We start from the raw sequence: 13,094 nt of genomic DNA, 5'->3' as shown, positions 1-13,094 counted from the left end.
TTGCTGTGCTATCAGCTAGAGACACATTCTGCCCTCGTATCTCCTCAGAACTCGGATAAGGGACCAAAGTAAGTCAGAGCTCCTGTGGAAGTGTAACCAGCGTATACTTCTGCAAGAAAGCAGAAGGAGTTCAATTAGTGGATGAGAAGATTGAAGTCAGCTTCTAGAGGGGGAAGGAGGGAAGACCTGCACAAATAAACAGGAACAAGTCACTGGCCCTCTTACAAGTCCACCTTGCTGTCTAGGTGGTTTTCTGTGAGCCTTCTCTCCCTCATCCGCAGCAAAGTTTTTGACTGACTTAGAAACAGACACAAAATGCCCAGATCTGGGCAGGTCTCACAAGATGGCCCCTGGAATTTCCAAACACGACACAATCTGGGGATTAAGTTCTTGGACTCCAAGTCCCTGGATCACATTCCTGGCCCCGCAGGAAGCTCTGAAGGGAAAGTGTGGAGTTGTTGGAAACAAGGTTGGAGGAAATTAACCTGCCAAATCCACTCAACCATTTATTCATTGTGAATGGTAACAACATTTGTCCATGACTAAATGTGCAGTTTCTTGGTGGTAAACTACTTTATCCTTTCAAAAAATAAAAATCTGGGCTCGGCACACCAGAACTGGTGGGTTCAAACCCTGCCCTGGCCTGCTGGACAAAAATGACAACAACAACAAAAATAGCCGGGCATTGTGGTGGGCACCTGTAGTCCCAGCTACTTGGGAGGCTGAGGCAAGAGAATCACTTAAGCCCAAGAGTTTGAAGTTGTGAGGTGTGATGCCACAGCACTCTACTGAGGGCAATTGAGACAGCACTCTACTGTCTCAATTAAAAAAAAAAAAAACCAACATAAAAATCTAGAGTGCTGTAGTAATTTAATAGGAATTTATTAACAGTTCTAAAATTTCCTTTTGTGCTATTTTGAGGTTTTTAGACTCATTTCCTACAATATCATGGCTCTTGGAAATAACCTTACCTATCTTTGTCCTTACAACTCCATCTAATCCAACCTTGAGGATGGCTAACTTTTTGTGAACATTAAGTTTTTAATAAAGTTCTAGAAGGTAGAACAACCCATGAGCAAATCTCAAGGTTATGTATTTTGATATATTCCCTCAATAAACAGCTTGTTTTTCTAGTGGGAAGAGAAATGGGAAACATTATTTTTAAAAAATTACTTTTAATTATTATAAACATGTAACAATCATACATATTTATTTTCTAATGTCAAAATAATTTTTAGAAGAAGCTCATTTTACACTATCAAGGGAAAAATTCGGGATACTAGAAAGTATGTATATTAAATATATAGAAAGCTTTACATTTACTGTTAGGCCACAGGGCAGTAAGGAGGCCCTAAAACAATGAAAACATTCTACCCGCATATCAGACTCTTGCACCTGGAGGCAATACCCTACTCCCTCCCTACTCCCTCATACCCGCGCTAAAAATAACCGTCGCAAAAAGTCCCCAGAGCAAAACTGCCCAGCAACCCTGCAAGTTATGAATTCCCCAATCACCAACCGCCTCATACCCTAACGCCCCCTCACCCCCCCTGCATGTAGTTTTTCGCTTTAAAAGCAGCTTGTAACAGCCTCTCGGGGTTCCTTCCCCCTTGTGGCTGAGGAACCCTGACGCGCCAGCAATAAACCTGCCTCTTGCTTTTTGCATCGATTTGTGATTGTGAGTGGTCTTTGGGTAGGCGACCCCCGGGGTGGGCACAACATTACGTACAGAAAAGGCCTGGATAGACATTAAATATTTTAATAATTTAGCCCACCCTCCATCTATCTGTGTCCTCCTTCCAGTGTGTCTGTAGGGCCTACTGTGTGTCAGGCACTGTCCTAGGCCTCAAGCATCCAGAGATAAGACTCAGGTCTGTTCTCAAATGGCTCACAATCCAGTGAGAGAGGGAGCAAAGTTAATAAACGGCCAGGAAGAAAAGATGCGTAACAGGCAGAGCAGCATACCAGTTCTGAGAACTTGCCTGGGCGATCCACAGACAGACCTATGAGTAAGTACAAACCAGAGTTTTGCACTCACTAGCTGTGTGACCTTAAGCAACTTCTCTAAGTTTCGATGTCCTTGTTTGCACGTGGGGATAAAAATAGACATCTCAGGGGACCATTGTAAGGGATAAGTGGCCTCATCTGAAGGGGAAGCATTTAATCATGCCCACCACTGGCTTTATTCCAGAGGGCATAGCAGAAGCCCCGGGGAGGCTAAAAGAGATCGTGAAGATCAAAATTCCTACACTGATTGTCATTGGGCTAACCCTGGAGAGTTTGTGTATCTCATAAACCCACTCACTGGGGGAGAACCTGACATTGTCACCCTACAAAAACTTCAAGTCTCTAAGATCACTCAACCCCTGTTCTCAGAGGTCTCTCACTTTCTCCCCAAGCTTTTAGCTTCACTTGTATGTCCTGCCTTTTCTGAAGGGTTGGGTGGCAGGCCCCTAATACAGGGCAAATCCCCAAACCGGCTTGAAGGCCTCCGACCACACAACCCACCCCACCCAAGACCTGACTTCTCACATCACTTCCTTTTTCGTGTCTGGAAAATTTAATTCCAACCATGATTTAAAAGAGTTCTTAGATCATACTTTCTCCAAGAGGTATCATGGTGTGAGAGAGAAAGCTCAGTCATTGAAGTCAGGCAGTCCCGAGTCTGAATCCTGGGGCTCCGAGCCTGGGACCCTTGGGTGAACAGCATGTGCCAGTCTCTGGACTCATGTTTTTGCACAAGAGCAAAAATATCTCATGGATTCATTACAGAAATGAAAGGAAAGTCCCCTATGGAAGGACTTATGGAAGGTCACTAACTGAATAACCCAACCTTGGCCCGTGTTTAATACATGTTGGTTTTCTTTCTTTGTCAATAACAACGATGCATTGACTGTATTTACACACAGATTTTATAACTCTGCCACTTAATGCCAACATGCCCTCATTCTCTTAGTGTGTATTCAGATGCAGAGTAAATAAGCCTTTCAGATGCTTTTAAAGCTGAAGCCCAACTGAATTAATTAAGTAGATTTCAAGGAGAGGATGTGCATCCATCCCTCGTTTTTAGCAGAATCAGACAATACTGACAAGAGGAGAAATGAAATCAACACCGGTCAGATTGAGGGAGCTCCGTTAATTACCGTCACCCAAAGTCTGGAGTGAAAAATTCAGCTCTGTAATTGAAGGGTGAATATACTCCAAGGTGCCCTTGTTAAATAGATTTTCCTATGTATGCAATTTCTCAAGTATCTTTATCCTTAGGTCTATTTTCTTTGTAGCCTTTCAAATTAAAAAGTTAAATCTCTGACTTGGACAATCTCGAAGCCTTTTAAGTATTCTACCCTGGACTCTGTGTCTCCTTGCTAATATGCATCTGAAACACAAAATCCAGAGTAACACTCCTAAAGTATTTTCACATCAGCAGTTGGTAATTTAGTGTCTAGGCTGCCCATCAGTATCTGCTCATAAGCTGATGGCACTTCACATAATCTACCAAATAAAGTTTAGATCCCTTACCATGGTATCAAGGCTCCTCATAACATGATACAATCTTTAGCCTTACTTACAAACAATACAAATGATTTCCTAAACTAGGATATCTCAAAACGTAATGTGCATGTGAATCACATGGGGCTCTTGGTCCAAGTTTTTAGATTCTGATTTAGTTGGGTTGGAGTAAGGGCCTGAGATTCTGCATTTCTTTTGTTCTTTTTTCTTTTCCTATCTTCCTTCCTTCCTTCCCTCCTTCCTCTTTCCTTTTCTTGAGACAGAATTTCACTCTGTCACCCTGGGTAGAGTACTGTGGCATCATAGCTCACAGCAACCTCAAATTCTTGGGCTCAAGCAATCCTCTCGCCTCTGCCTTCCAAGTAGCTGGGAATATAGGCACCCACCACAACGCCCAGCTAGTTTTTCTATTTTTGGTAGAGACAGAGTCTTACTCTTGCTCGGGCTAGTCTCAGACACCGGAGCTCAAGCAATCCACCCGCCTTGGCCTCCCAGAGTGGTAGGATTATTGGCGTGAGCCACTGGCCCCAGTGATTCTGCATTTCTAACAAGAAGATGTTGATGCTGCTCTCCTGTGCACTACAACTTTGAGTAAGAAGGAAGGGACTCCCTCTAAACCACCTCAGCCCCCATGTTCCTACTGTTACTTCCCCTGAATGCCCTCTGATCTCAATTAATTCATGATACCCCAGAGTCGAGCTCAAATGCAACTTCCTCACTACAGTTTTCTATTACTTCTTGAAATAAATATACACTCCTCCTCCTTGGAATTCTTACATATTTGGTTTGGAAAATCAATCATCAAAAAAGCACAACGAGCAGAGTTTTCACATACATTTCCACTTTAGCATAAGTCCTATTGTTTTCTTCTAAGCTGACCCAATCATACTTTAAAATGATCTGCATGTTCATTATTAACTCTGCACAGTAATTAAAGTACTATAGGAAGATCCTATTCATTCAGGATAAAAGAACCAAAAGAAGAATGTGAACAACCTAAATTGTGCAGAATTGCGTGATAATAATTTATGTTCATAGTAATAACCCAGAGGCATAGGGAGCCTAAAATAGCTTCTGAATCATCAAAGAAAGATTAAAATTATATGCAGCATATTTTAGTTTTAAGTGAATTTGATCGTGTTCTAATTCTCTGAAAACTGACATATGGGCTCTGTGTGTGTGTAAGAATGAGATGTGTTCTGATTCCTTGACATCATATAAGAAAGATGTAATTGTCATTTTCAGTTCCATGTAATATTTAGCACCCTTAGCACCAACTCCATGCCTGCATTCCTCTGTCATCACACCGTCACATGCATACACACCCACCTGACGTCTCAGGAAAAAAAAAAGGAAAACTAGAATTCTACTATACTTCCAAATTCCCAAAATAAACTCCTTAAAGCCCTCACCTTCCCTCCCCCCCAAATTGAAGACCGTATAATTATCTGCACTGAGCCCAGTAGACACTGGTTATGTCTCCATTTTTATCCATTTCTATAAAGCATGCATATTGCTCTTCATTCCAAAGGTCTTTGCTATGGATTATAAACATTCACACACTAAAATAAAAAGAAAATGCCAGGCACGGTGGCTCAAGCCTATGATCCTAGCACTTTGCGAGGCTGAGGTGGGTGGATTGCTTGAGCTCAGGAGTTTGAGACTAGCCTGAGCAAAAGCAAGACCCTCCCTCTAATAAAATAGAAAAACGGAGGTAAGAGAATCACTGGAGCCCAAGAGTTGGAGGTTTGCAGTGAGCTATGACACCATGGCACTCTACCCAGGGTGACAGCTTGAGACTCTGTCTCAGAATAAATAAATAAAAGAAAAAAGAAAAAACAAAGGAAATAAAAATGTGCAAAAGAGAAAAACAAAGGTCCCATGTGAACGAAGGCAGGAAAGGTGGTGGCCTGGACACGTATTTCACGAGGTGCCATCCAGAACAAGAGTGCAGCACGTTCAGGTCCAACTCGCTGCCCTGTCCAGCTCTTTCCTTTCTCCTTCCCAACCCACCAGGCAGATGGCCAGGCTTGTTCCTATTCTTTTTCTCTGGGACAGGCTTGTACACATTACCTTCCCTTTTCCAGAGGTGACGTACACCTCCCTGTCTTCCCTGGGATTATGTTGAAATTGTTGCTTCACTTACAAGGAAGAATAAATCACGTATGTGTTCGTCTGTTTTGTTTTTAATCATTACATTCAATACATTCTCCCCATAATAAACTTCTTATCCCCCCCCTTTCCCACCTCAAGGACATTTCCTTGCTTCTAAAAAAGTGAGACTTGGGTCTCGTTCCAAACCTGTGTGTTTATCCATCCTGCAGGCCCGATGGGTCTCTGGCCTGATGAGGCTTGCTATTGGCTGTGAGTCTTACTTCCTGTCAGTGGAGAAACTTTCTCATCCTTTGAGAAAGCTCAGGTTGTCAGTGCTGGCTCCTGACGTCCCAGGCTCCTGACTAGCCACACAGTCAGGACAGCTTTCCTCCAGTGGAGGTGACCCTGGGGTGGTCCTGCATCCCCAGTGGGAGGGGTCGTGGTTATCACCCCTCCAAAGCATCAGGAGGTGAGGACCAGCTCCCATGTCCTGTCTGTGGCCTCCAGAGTCTGGCTCCAAAAAGAAACGAGTGCTGGCTGAACCTGGGCTTCTGAGGACTCTTGTGCTGTCCCCTTGGTACATTCAGGGAGGCTGGAGGCCTTTCCCAGGACGTAAGTCTGTATATACAGGTAGCCATATGTCACAGAACAGATCTGATAAACATCAGAGAGTGAGGCAGGGGAGAGAGCACGAGCAGGTGCCGATGCGGGACATCAGCAGATGGAGGAAAGGGAAGGCCGCAGACCTGTATCTCCAAGGCTCCTTCATGGATTCTTGCTCTTTGAAAGAAGAAGTCCCCTTCCTAAGGAAGAACTCAACTCCACACCATAAGCTTAGGTCAACAGTGGAGAGCCTGGGATAAAGTTGGAGTGGATATACTATAGACAGCAATCCTGGGAACCCTGGCCAGACTAGACACAAGACCCCAAATGAGTCCACTTCAGGGGAGGGCTGTCCACGGGGAGGGGCACTGCCAGTGGGAGACCCAGGGTGTCTTGGTCAGTGGAGGAAGGGATAACCACATCTTAGTCCTCAAAGCATGAGGGAGGGAACTTCCCCATCTTTCACAAAGATGGGGAACTGCATGGCAGCTGACCAGGCTATCACTGAGCAAGGGTCACCCATTGCAGTCTTCACTACTGACCATTGAGAATTCAATGCAAAAAGCTCTACCAGGCTCCCTTCCACCGCTGACTCATTGCCTATGGAGAACCCACCCCCCAGTGGCCCTGGTTACTTTATAGTGGCCTAACAGAGGCCTGATGTTTGTAAAAGGAGAGGAAGATTTGTACCCTGAGCAAAGTGACACTGGGCAGAACGGACTGGAAATCCCGCTGCCTCAGTCACACAGGCTGTCCCTGGCATCCTCCTTGCTTTGCATTCTGCTTTAGCTCCTAAGAACCCCTGAGTTTCTGATTGCCCATAAAGTATCTTCCTCTTGGCTCAAAGCATCAGGGTTTATATTGGCCTATTTCTTATAAATCTACCATGCTGCTTACGCACCATTTGCCTTGACCTCGGTTATTTATCTCTGCCTTGATTTAAAGGTTTGGACTTCCTCTTATCCACACCTGATTCCTCTGGTCATATTTTATTCTCCTCGGGCTCACTTCCTCATTCTTTATTCACGTTAACTAAAATTTACGTCATTGCATGGAACTATGTAAAGCAATCATGGAAAGTGCAACCTTCATGAAAGGGTCCTAAAATGAAATGCCAGGATTTCAGACATTTCCAAGTTCTTAGCAGCATGTCAGCTGCCCATCTGATGAACAGGAGAGGCTAGTTATGACGATGAACGCCCCACAATTGTGGGCCCCCTTATTATTTTTTTATACAATCCAAGCACAATCTGTTAGAATTGGAAGAGACCCTGGAGATAATAAGATACAATCCTATCATTTTACAGAGAGGAACCTTGTAGACCAGAAAGATTAAAGCCTTTGTCCAAGGTCCTAGGGCCAACCAGCAAGGATGCTAAGGCCAGAACTGGGTTTCCAATTTCTGGGTTTAGTGCTTTTACACTATATTAAGAACTGACTCAACATACATAAGGGAATAGAATTGGAATTTTTTTAAGTCAAGGTTTCAATGAGTGAAGCTCAAAAGGAATTTGTTTCACTCACTGATTCATTCCACTCCTATTTATTGAATGCTCACTATGCTTAGCAAAGAAGGTAAGCTGTGAAGAATCAGACGCCAACCCTGTTTATGAACCTTAGGCATAAGCATAGATCCATGCAAATAAATTACAGCATATTTCGTTGATTTTTAGATGTAACTTTTTTTTGAACATCTCAGGTTTTGAGGCACATAGTGCTATTAATATGTCTTAAGATCAAGTTGGCTGGAAGGGAGTCAGGCTTGTCCAGAGAGTCTTTGCACTGGCTGCTTTCACCCAGGCTGCTCTCAACATGGCACTCCCTTTAAACCATACTCTGCACTTGTAGTTGGACTTTAAGCCACAAACCTACATCATCATCACCTCTTGATTTAAATTCCCAGATCGGCTTTTCTTCCTTCTTCCACCTGGGGCCAAGGCTGTGACCGGCCAGTTTCCCTGCTGTGTCTTTCTCCCTGCTGTGTCAGTCAGTTTCTCACAAGTTTCCCACCTTCCGTGGGTGGGTTAGCTTCCTGCAGGGAGCCTTATGCTAAATTCTTCACCTTGAGCTTGTTGTTTTCAACTTTCACAGAGGTACATACAATAGTGGTGCATTTCACCATCACTGGCATCTTAGATTCTGTGAAATGCAGTGATTCTAAATTGTGATAAGAATTGTAAAAGAACAGTGCAGAGAGGACTGAGAAAGCACAGCAGGGCGACATGATTTAGATTGAAGTCCTCTATGAATAACGGACGTGTAAACTAAACCCTGAGGACTGGGACAGATGACTTAAGGGCTGAGCATTTTAGACAGGGAGACAGCTTATGTGAATGAAGCCCACTTAGGTAAAGAAGTCAGGGTTGCTTTTAGTATTTCAATTAAAAAATTTCCGCTTATTTTTGCGAGTGTGTATAGGGCACAAGTGCAATTTTGGTACACTGATATGTTGCACGGTGCTGAAGTCAGGGCCCTTTATAGATCACTGAAGCAACTCACGTGGTGTCCAGCAAGCAACCTCCCGTCATCCAGACCCTCTCTTCCCTCACCCCTCCAAGTCCCCATTTTCCATCACTCCACACTCTGCTCCTATATGTACACGGTATTTTGCTCCCACCAGGGTTACTCTGACATTTCTTCAGTGTGATGTGACAATTTCCAAAGTGTTCATAAACAAACAAAAAAAAGAATATCTTTTCGCTGACTAGCTTTTCCTTAAAAACAAAATGGGAAATAGGATAGATTCCTACTTGTAATCTACTTTAGAAAAAAATCATTTTTATAAGCACATAGGGTTATGCCCCTGCTTATGACTGTCACCTGTGATTTCCTCAATCTGAAGTTGATTTTGTTCCTATTGCTAAAGCACAGTGAATTAACAAGTGGATCTACAGTAAGATAAACCGTCCCCATTTACACATGCTTTTTGCATGGGGAAGTATTAAAACCACTCCCTTTCCCTGCTTTTCTACAGCAGCCTCATCTCCTGACACTGAGCATTCCAGAGCGGAGGGAGAGCCTGTAGGCATGGAGAATGAACTGTCATTTGAAACAGGTTCCAGAGGCTTCCGGCAGGTAAAGGCAGGGCACCGTTCTTCACAGCCAGTCCTATAATCCTGCAAAAGCCAGTGCATCCCAGCATTCCTCCTAAAGTGCTTCCTGAGATTTCTAAAAAGTGGTGGGGGGAAAATAATTTCAATTCCTGTCTGTGAAATAAATGCAATGTGAACTAAAATAAAAATTTAAGCACCCAGCCAACTAAATGGACTTCCCCTCTTGGCCAAGGGGAACCCCCCTTAACAACAACAATAAGGAGAGGGAGGTGGGACAAGCCTAGTTTCGCTCTGTCTCTTTTGGAGTTACTCTTTGTAATAACATGATACAAAGTTACTAATGAGCCATACCTGTATGTCATCAGATTAACAGACCATTGGAGTCTTGTTATAGGTTGGAGGGTAATCTCTCTGATTAACAGAGTTCCTTCCTTAATTTAAAACATTCCAAGCCTTTAAACAAAGCTTCGTTTCTGGGCGGTGCCTGTGGCTCAAAGGAGTAGAACACAGGCCCCATATGCCGGAGGTGGTGGGTTCAAACCCAGCCCTGGCCAAAAACTGCAAAAAAATAAAAAGTTAACAAAGCTTCATTTCTTTAACCAATTATAAATCAAAGAATCTTTAAACCCACCCTATAAACTATAATCCCTACTTTCAAGATGTCCTGCCTTCTTGAGCCAAACCAATGTGCAACTTCCATGTACTGATTATGACTTTACATGTAATTCCTGTTTCCCTAAAATGTAAAAAACTGAACTGTATCTAATAATACTACTGACTTGGAAAAAAGAAGATTAAAAATAAAGTAAAACAAAACAAAACTGTAACCCAAACATGGGTCAAGGCTTTGTGGGTATGGATCCCATACATTATGCTCAGAATAAAGCTCTTTAAATTATTTTTCAGAGTTTGGATTCTTTTCCACTGACAAAAGTGACATTTCAGTCAAAGATGGAGCACATATACAACAGTGGTCTCATAAGATTATCATACCATATTTTACTGGACCTTTTTTCTATGTTTCAATACACAAATATTTACCACTGTGTTACAAATGCCTACCCTAAGTGCTCAGGGCAGTAACATGCTGTACACATTTGTGGCCCAGAAGCAACAGGCTATACAGTGTGGTCTAGGTATGCCCTAGGCTCTACCATCTGACACATAATTCTCAGACTACATCCCCAATAAGCAAGGCATGACCATATTTGTCTTTCACCTGACATAGAGCACCTGCCTAGAACCCTGGAAATCTTCCAGAGTGATAAGAGTGACCTCTGTGTGCTAATGAGATGTCCAGTGGTCAGGTGGGGGAGAAAGTAGAGGAGCTGAAAGTTGAGTTGATTATCAAAGGCTAATGATGTCGTCAATCACGACTGTGCAAGGAAGCATGAAAGCCTGCAAAAGGACGGGGTTGACAAGATAACTGGATACATGAACGTTCCCGGCAGGTGCAGCACCCAGAGGGACATGGAAGCTCCATTCCCTTCCCAAAGACTTTACCCTATGGGTCAATTTCATCTGGCTGTTCAGCTGTATCCTTTGTAATAGCCTATATAATGAAGTGTTTTCCTACGTTCTGTGAACTTTTCTAGCAAATTAATAAATTCTAGGAAGGGGTTGTGGGAACCCTGATGTATAGCTCATTGGTCAGAAGAGCAGGCCACAACCTAGGGCTTTCGATCCACATCTGAAGTTGGGGGCAGCTTTGTGGGAGTGAGCACTCAACCTGTAGTATCTGACGCTCTCTTCAGGTAGATAGAATCCAAATTGAATTGAATTAGAGGACACCCAGTGGGTGTCCACTAGAGAATTTGCAGGAGAATTGATTGCTTAGTGTGTGGGGGGAAAAGCCATTTATCTAGTTACAGAAGCACTCTGTTCTACGCTGAGTAGATAGTAAGGCCTAGGAAAACACAAGTTGGTTATTTTTCGATACACATATCTCTTAGTGGCTTTTTCTCATGGATGGCTCTACAGCAAACCACACCCAGGGATTTGCCTGATGTTGCTGGGCCCTCTTAAAACTCAGAGGTTTGAAATTGTAGGTTGTTGTAAGACTGAACAGTAAGTATGCTTTTACTCGTTTTTTCAAAGCTCTGCTATAAAGCTCTCTTTATCTTAATGATAAAGAGATATCAGCTTTACTGCAGTGTGCCCAGTTATAGTATAGTTCATCCAGATGAAATGTTCCATTCTCCTTTTCCACCAAGCTCCTTGATCCAAAGTGACCAAAACCCAGCAATTCCTAGGAGTGTGTTCATGCTTCACTTTACCAGGGGTGTCCAACCTTTTTTCTTTTCTGCCATACATTGGAAAAGAGTTGTCTTGGGCCACACATTAAATACACAAACCCTAAGCAGGTGTCCTCAAACTATGGCCCGCGGGCCACATGCAGCCCGCCTAGGACATTTATCCAGCCAGCTGGGTGATTTTGCTGCAGCTGCCTATCCTGCTTAGCAGCTGACTCGTCCTGGGGCCCGCAGTTTGGCCCTCCAACGGTCTGAGGGACAGTGAACTGGCCCCCTGTTGAAAAAGTTCAAGGACCCCCTGAATGAAAGCTGATGAACCAAAAACGGTCCGTGCATAGCTTTTGCAATGGCAGACACCACAGATAAGCAGAATAATCCTCACATAATCCACATGTGGCCCATGGGAGTCTAATCAACACAGCCTGGGGAAAAGAGCAGAGCTGCTTGTCATTTGAGGCAGACAGCTCCCTGTTCCCTTACTGCCTTTCTCCTCCTCCCGGCTCCTCAATACACACACGCAGGCAGAATCTCTGTGCCCTGTAATTACGCGGCTGGATGAGGAAGGGCACCTCCTCAGCATGGGAATATGTTCAGGGGTCCCCGTCTGGGAAGCAAACAAGCCACCCCCCTCACGGACACCCGCTTCCCCTCAGCCCAAGCTCTCTTCTCTCCTGCACACAGACGGCCTCTCAAAGAACCCATTGTGGGCACCCACTCTCGGTTTCCATCCTGTCAGCATGTAAAATGTTGATATTTTGCTCATTGTAGACTTTTTTTACATTGGTTTTGATTTTACAAGTACTGACTTAAACTACTGTTACCCTTGATCTTTTCATGGTTCCTAAGCATGACAATGGGATTTTCACGCTCATGGGTGCCCTGCATCTTCCTTAAACCCTGTTACAGCATGGACACATTACCTGTCTGATGTGAAAAAGAAAGTGATTAATCTGGATTACTTCAATTCTGGCACCCTTCCCCTTACATTTTTGCCCCAAGACAATTGCCTCTCTTCCCTCACCTTAGCCTCAGCCCTGTCTACTCACTCCTCAACCTAGGCCATTCAGCTTCTGCTCCCGAAACAGCAATGGAGACTGATCTTGGAATCTAAGACTTGCTAAAAAGAAAAATCTGTCATGTGTTTTAAAGGACAATTTTTCAGTCTCTGTTTTCCATGACAATTCCTTTAAACACTTCAAACACATCAAACAACAAACAAAATCTACACAAATGTGATGATTATAAAACATGTTACTATGATTATACCTATATGGCTCTTCCTAAAAAGTCAACATCTTGTTTTCTTCCTCATTTCTTTATTATTTTAATACTACCCATATACTTCCTAAGTTTATAATGGTTCTTTATTAAAAATCTTTCCAAGGGTAGGGCGGCACCTGTGGCTCAGTGAGTAGGGCACCAGTCCCATATACCAAGGGTGGCGGGTTCAAACCCAGCCCCAGCCAAACTGCAACAACAAAAAAAGCCGAGCATTGTGGCAGGTGCCTGTAGTCCCAGCTACTTGGGAGGCTGAGGCAAGAGAATCACCTAAGCCTAGGACTTGGAGGTTGCTGTGAGCTGT

General features: G+C 43.6%; 1 non-coding gene across 1 annotated transcript; it reads left to right on the top strand.

The window, feature by feature from the left end:
• The first annotated feature begins 12,338 nt into the window (after positions 1–12,338).
• LOC111724994 lies at positions 12,339–12,442 on the top strand. Its single transcript, XR_002773188.1, has one exon. It is a non-coding gene; the product is annotated as a small nucleolar RNA U13 (small nucleolar RNA).
• The last annotated feature ends 652 nt before the right edge of the window (positions 12,443–13,094 follow it).

This window comes from Otolemur garnettii, unplaced genomic scaffold, assembly GCF_000181295.1.
Source record: "Otolemur garnettii isolate 467f Iridium unplaced genomic scaffold, OtoGar3 scaffold00029, whole genome shotgun sequence".
Classification (NCBI taxonomy): Eukaryota; Metazoa; Chordata; class Mammalia; order Primates; family Galagidae; genus Otolemur; species Otolemur garnettii.
The sequence above is the reverse complement of the archived record's forward strand: the minus strand, read 5'-3'. Positions and strand labels throughout refer to the sequence as shown.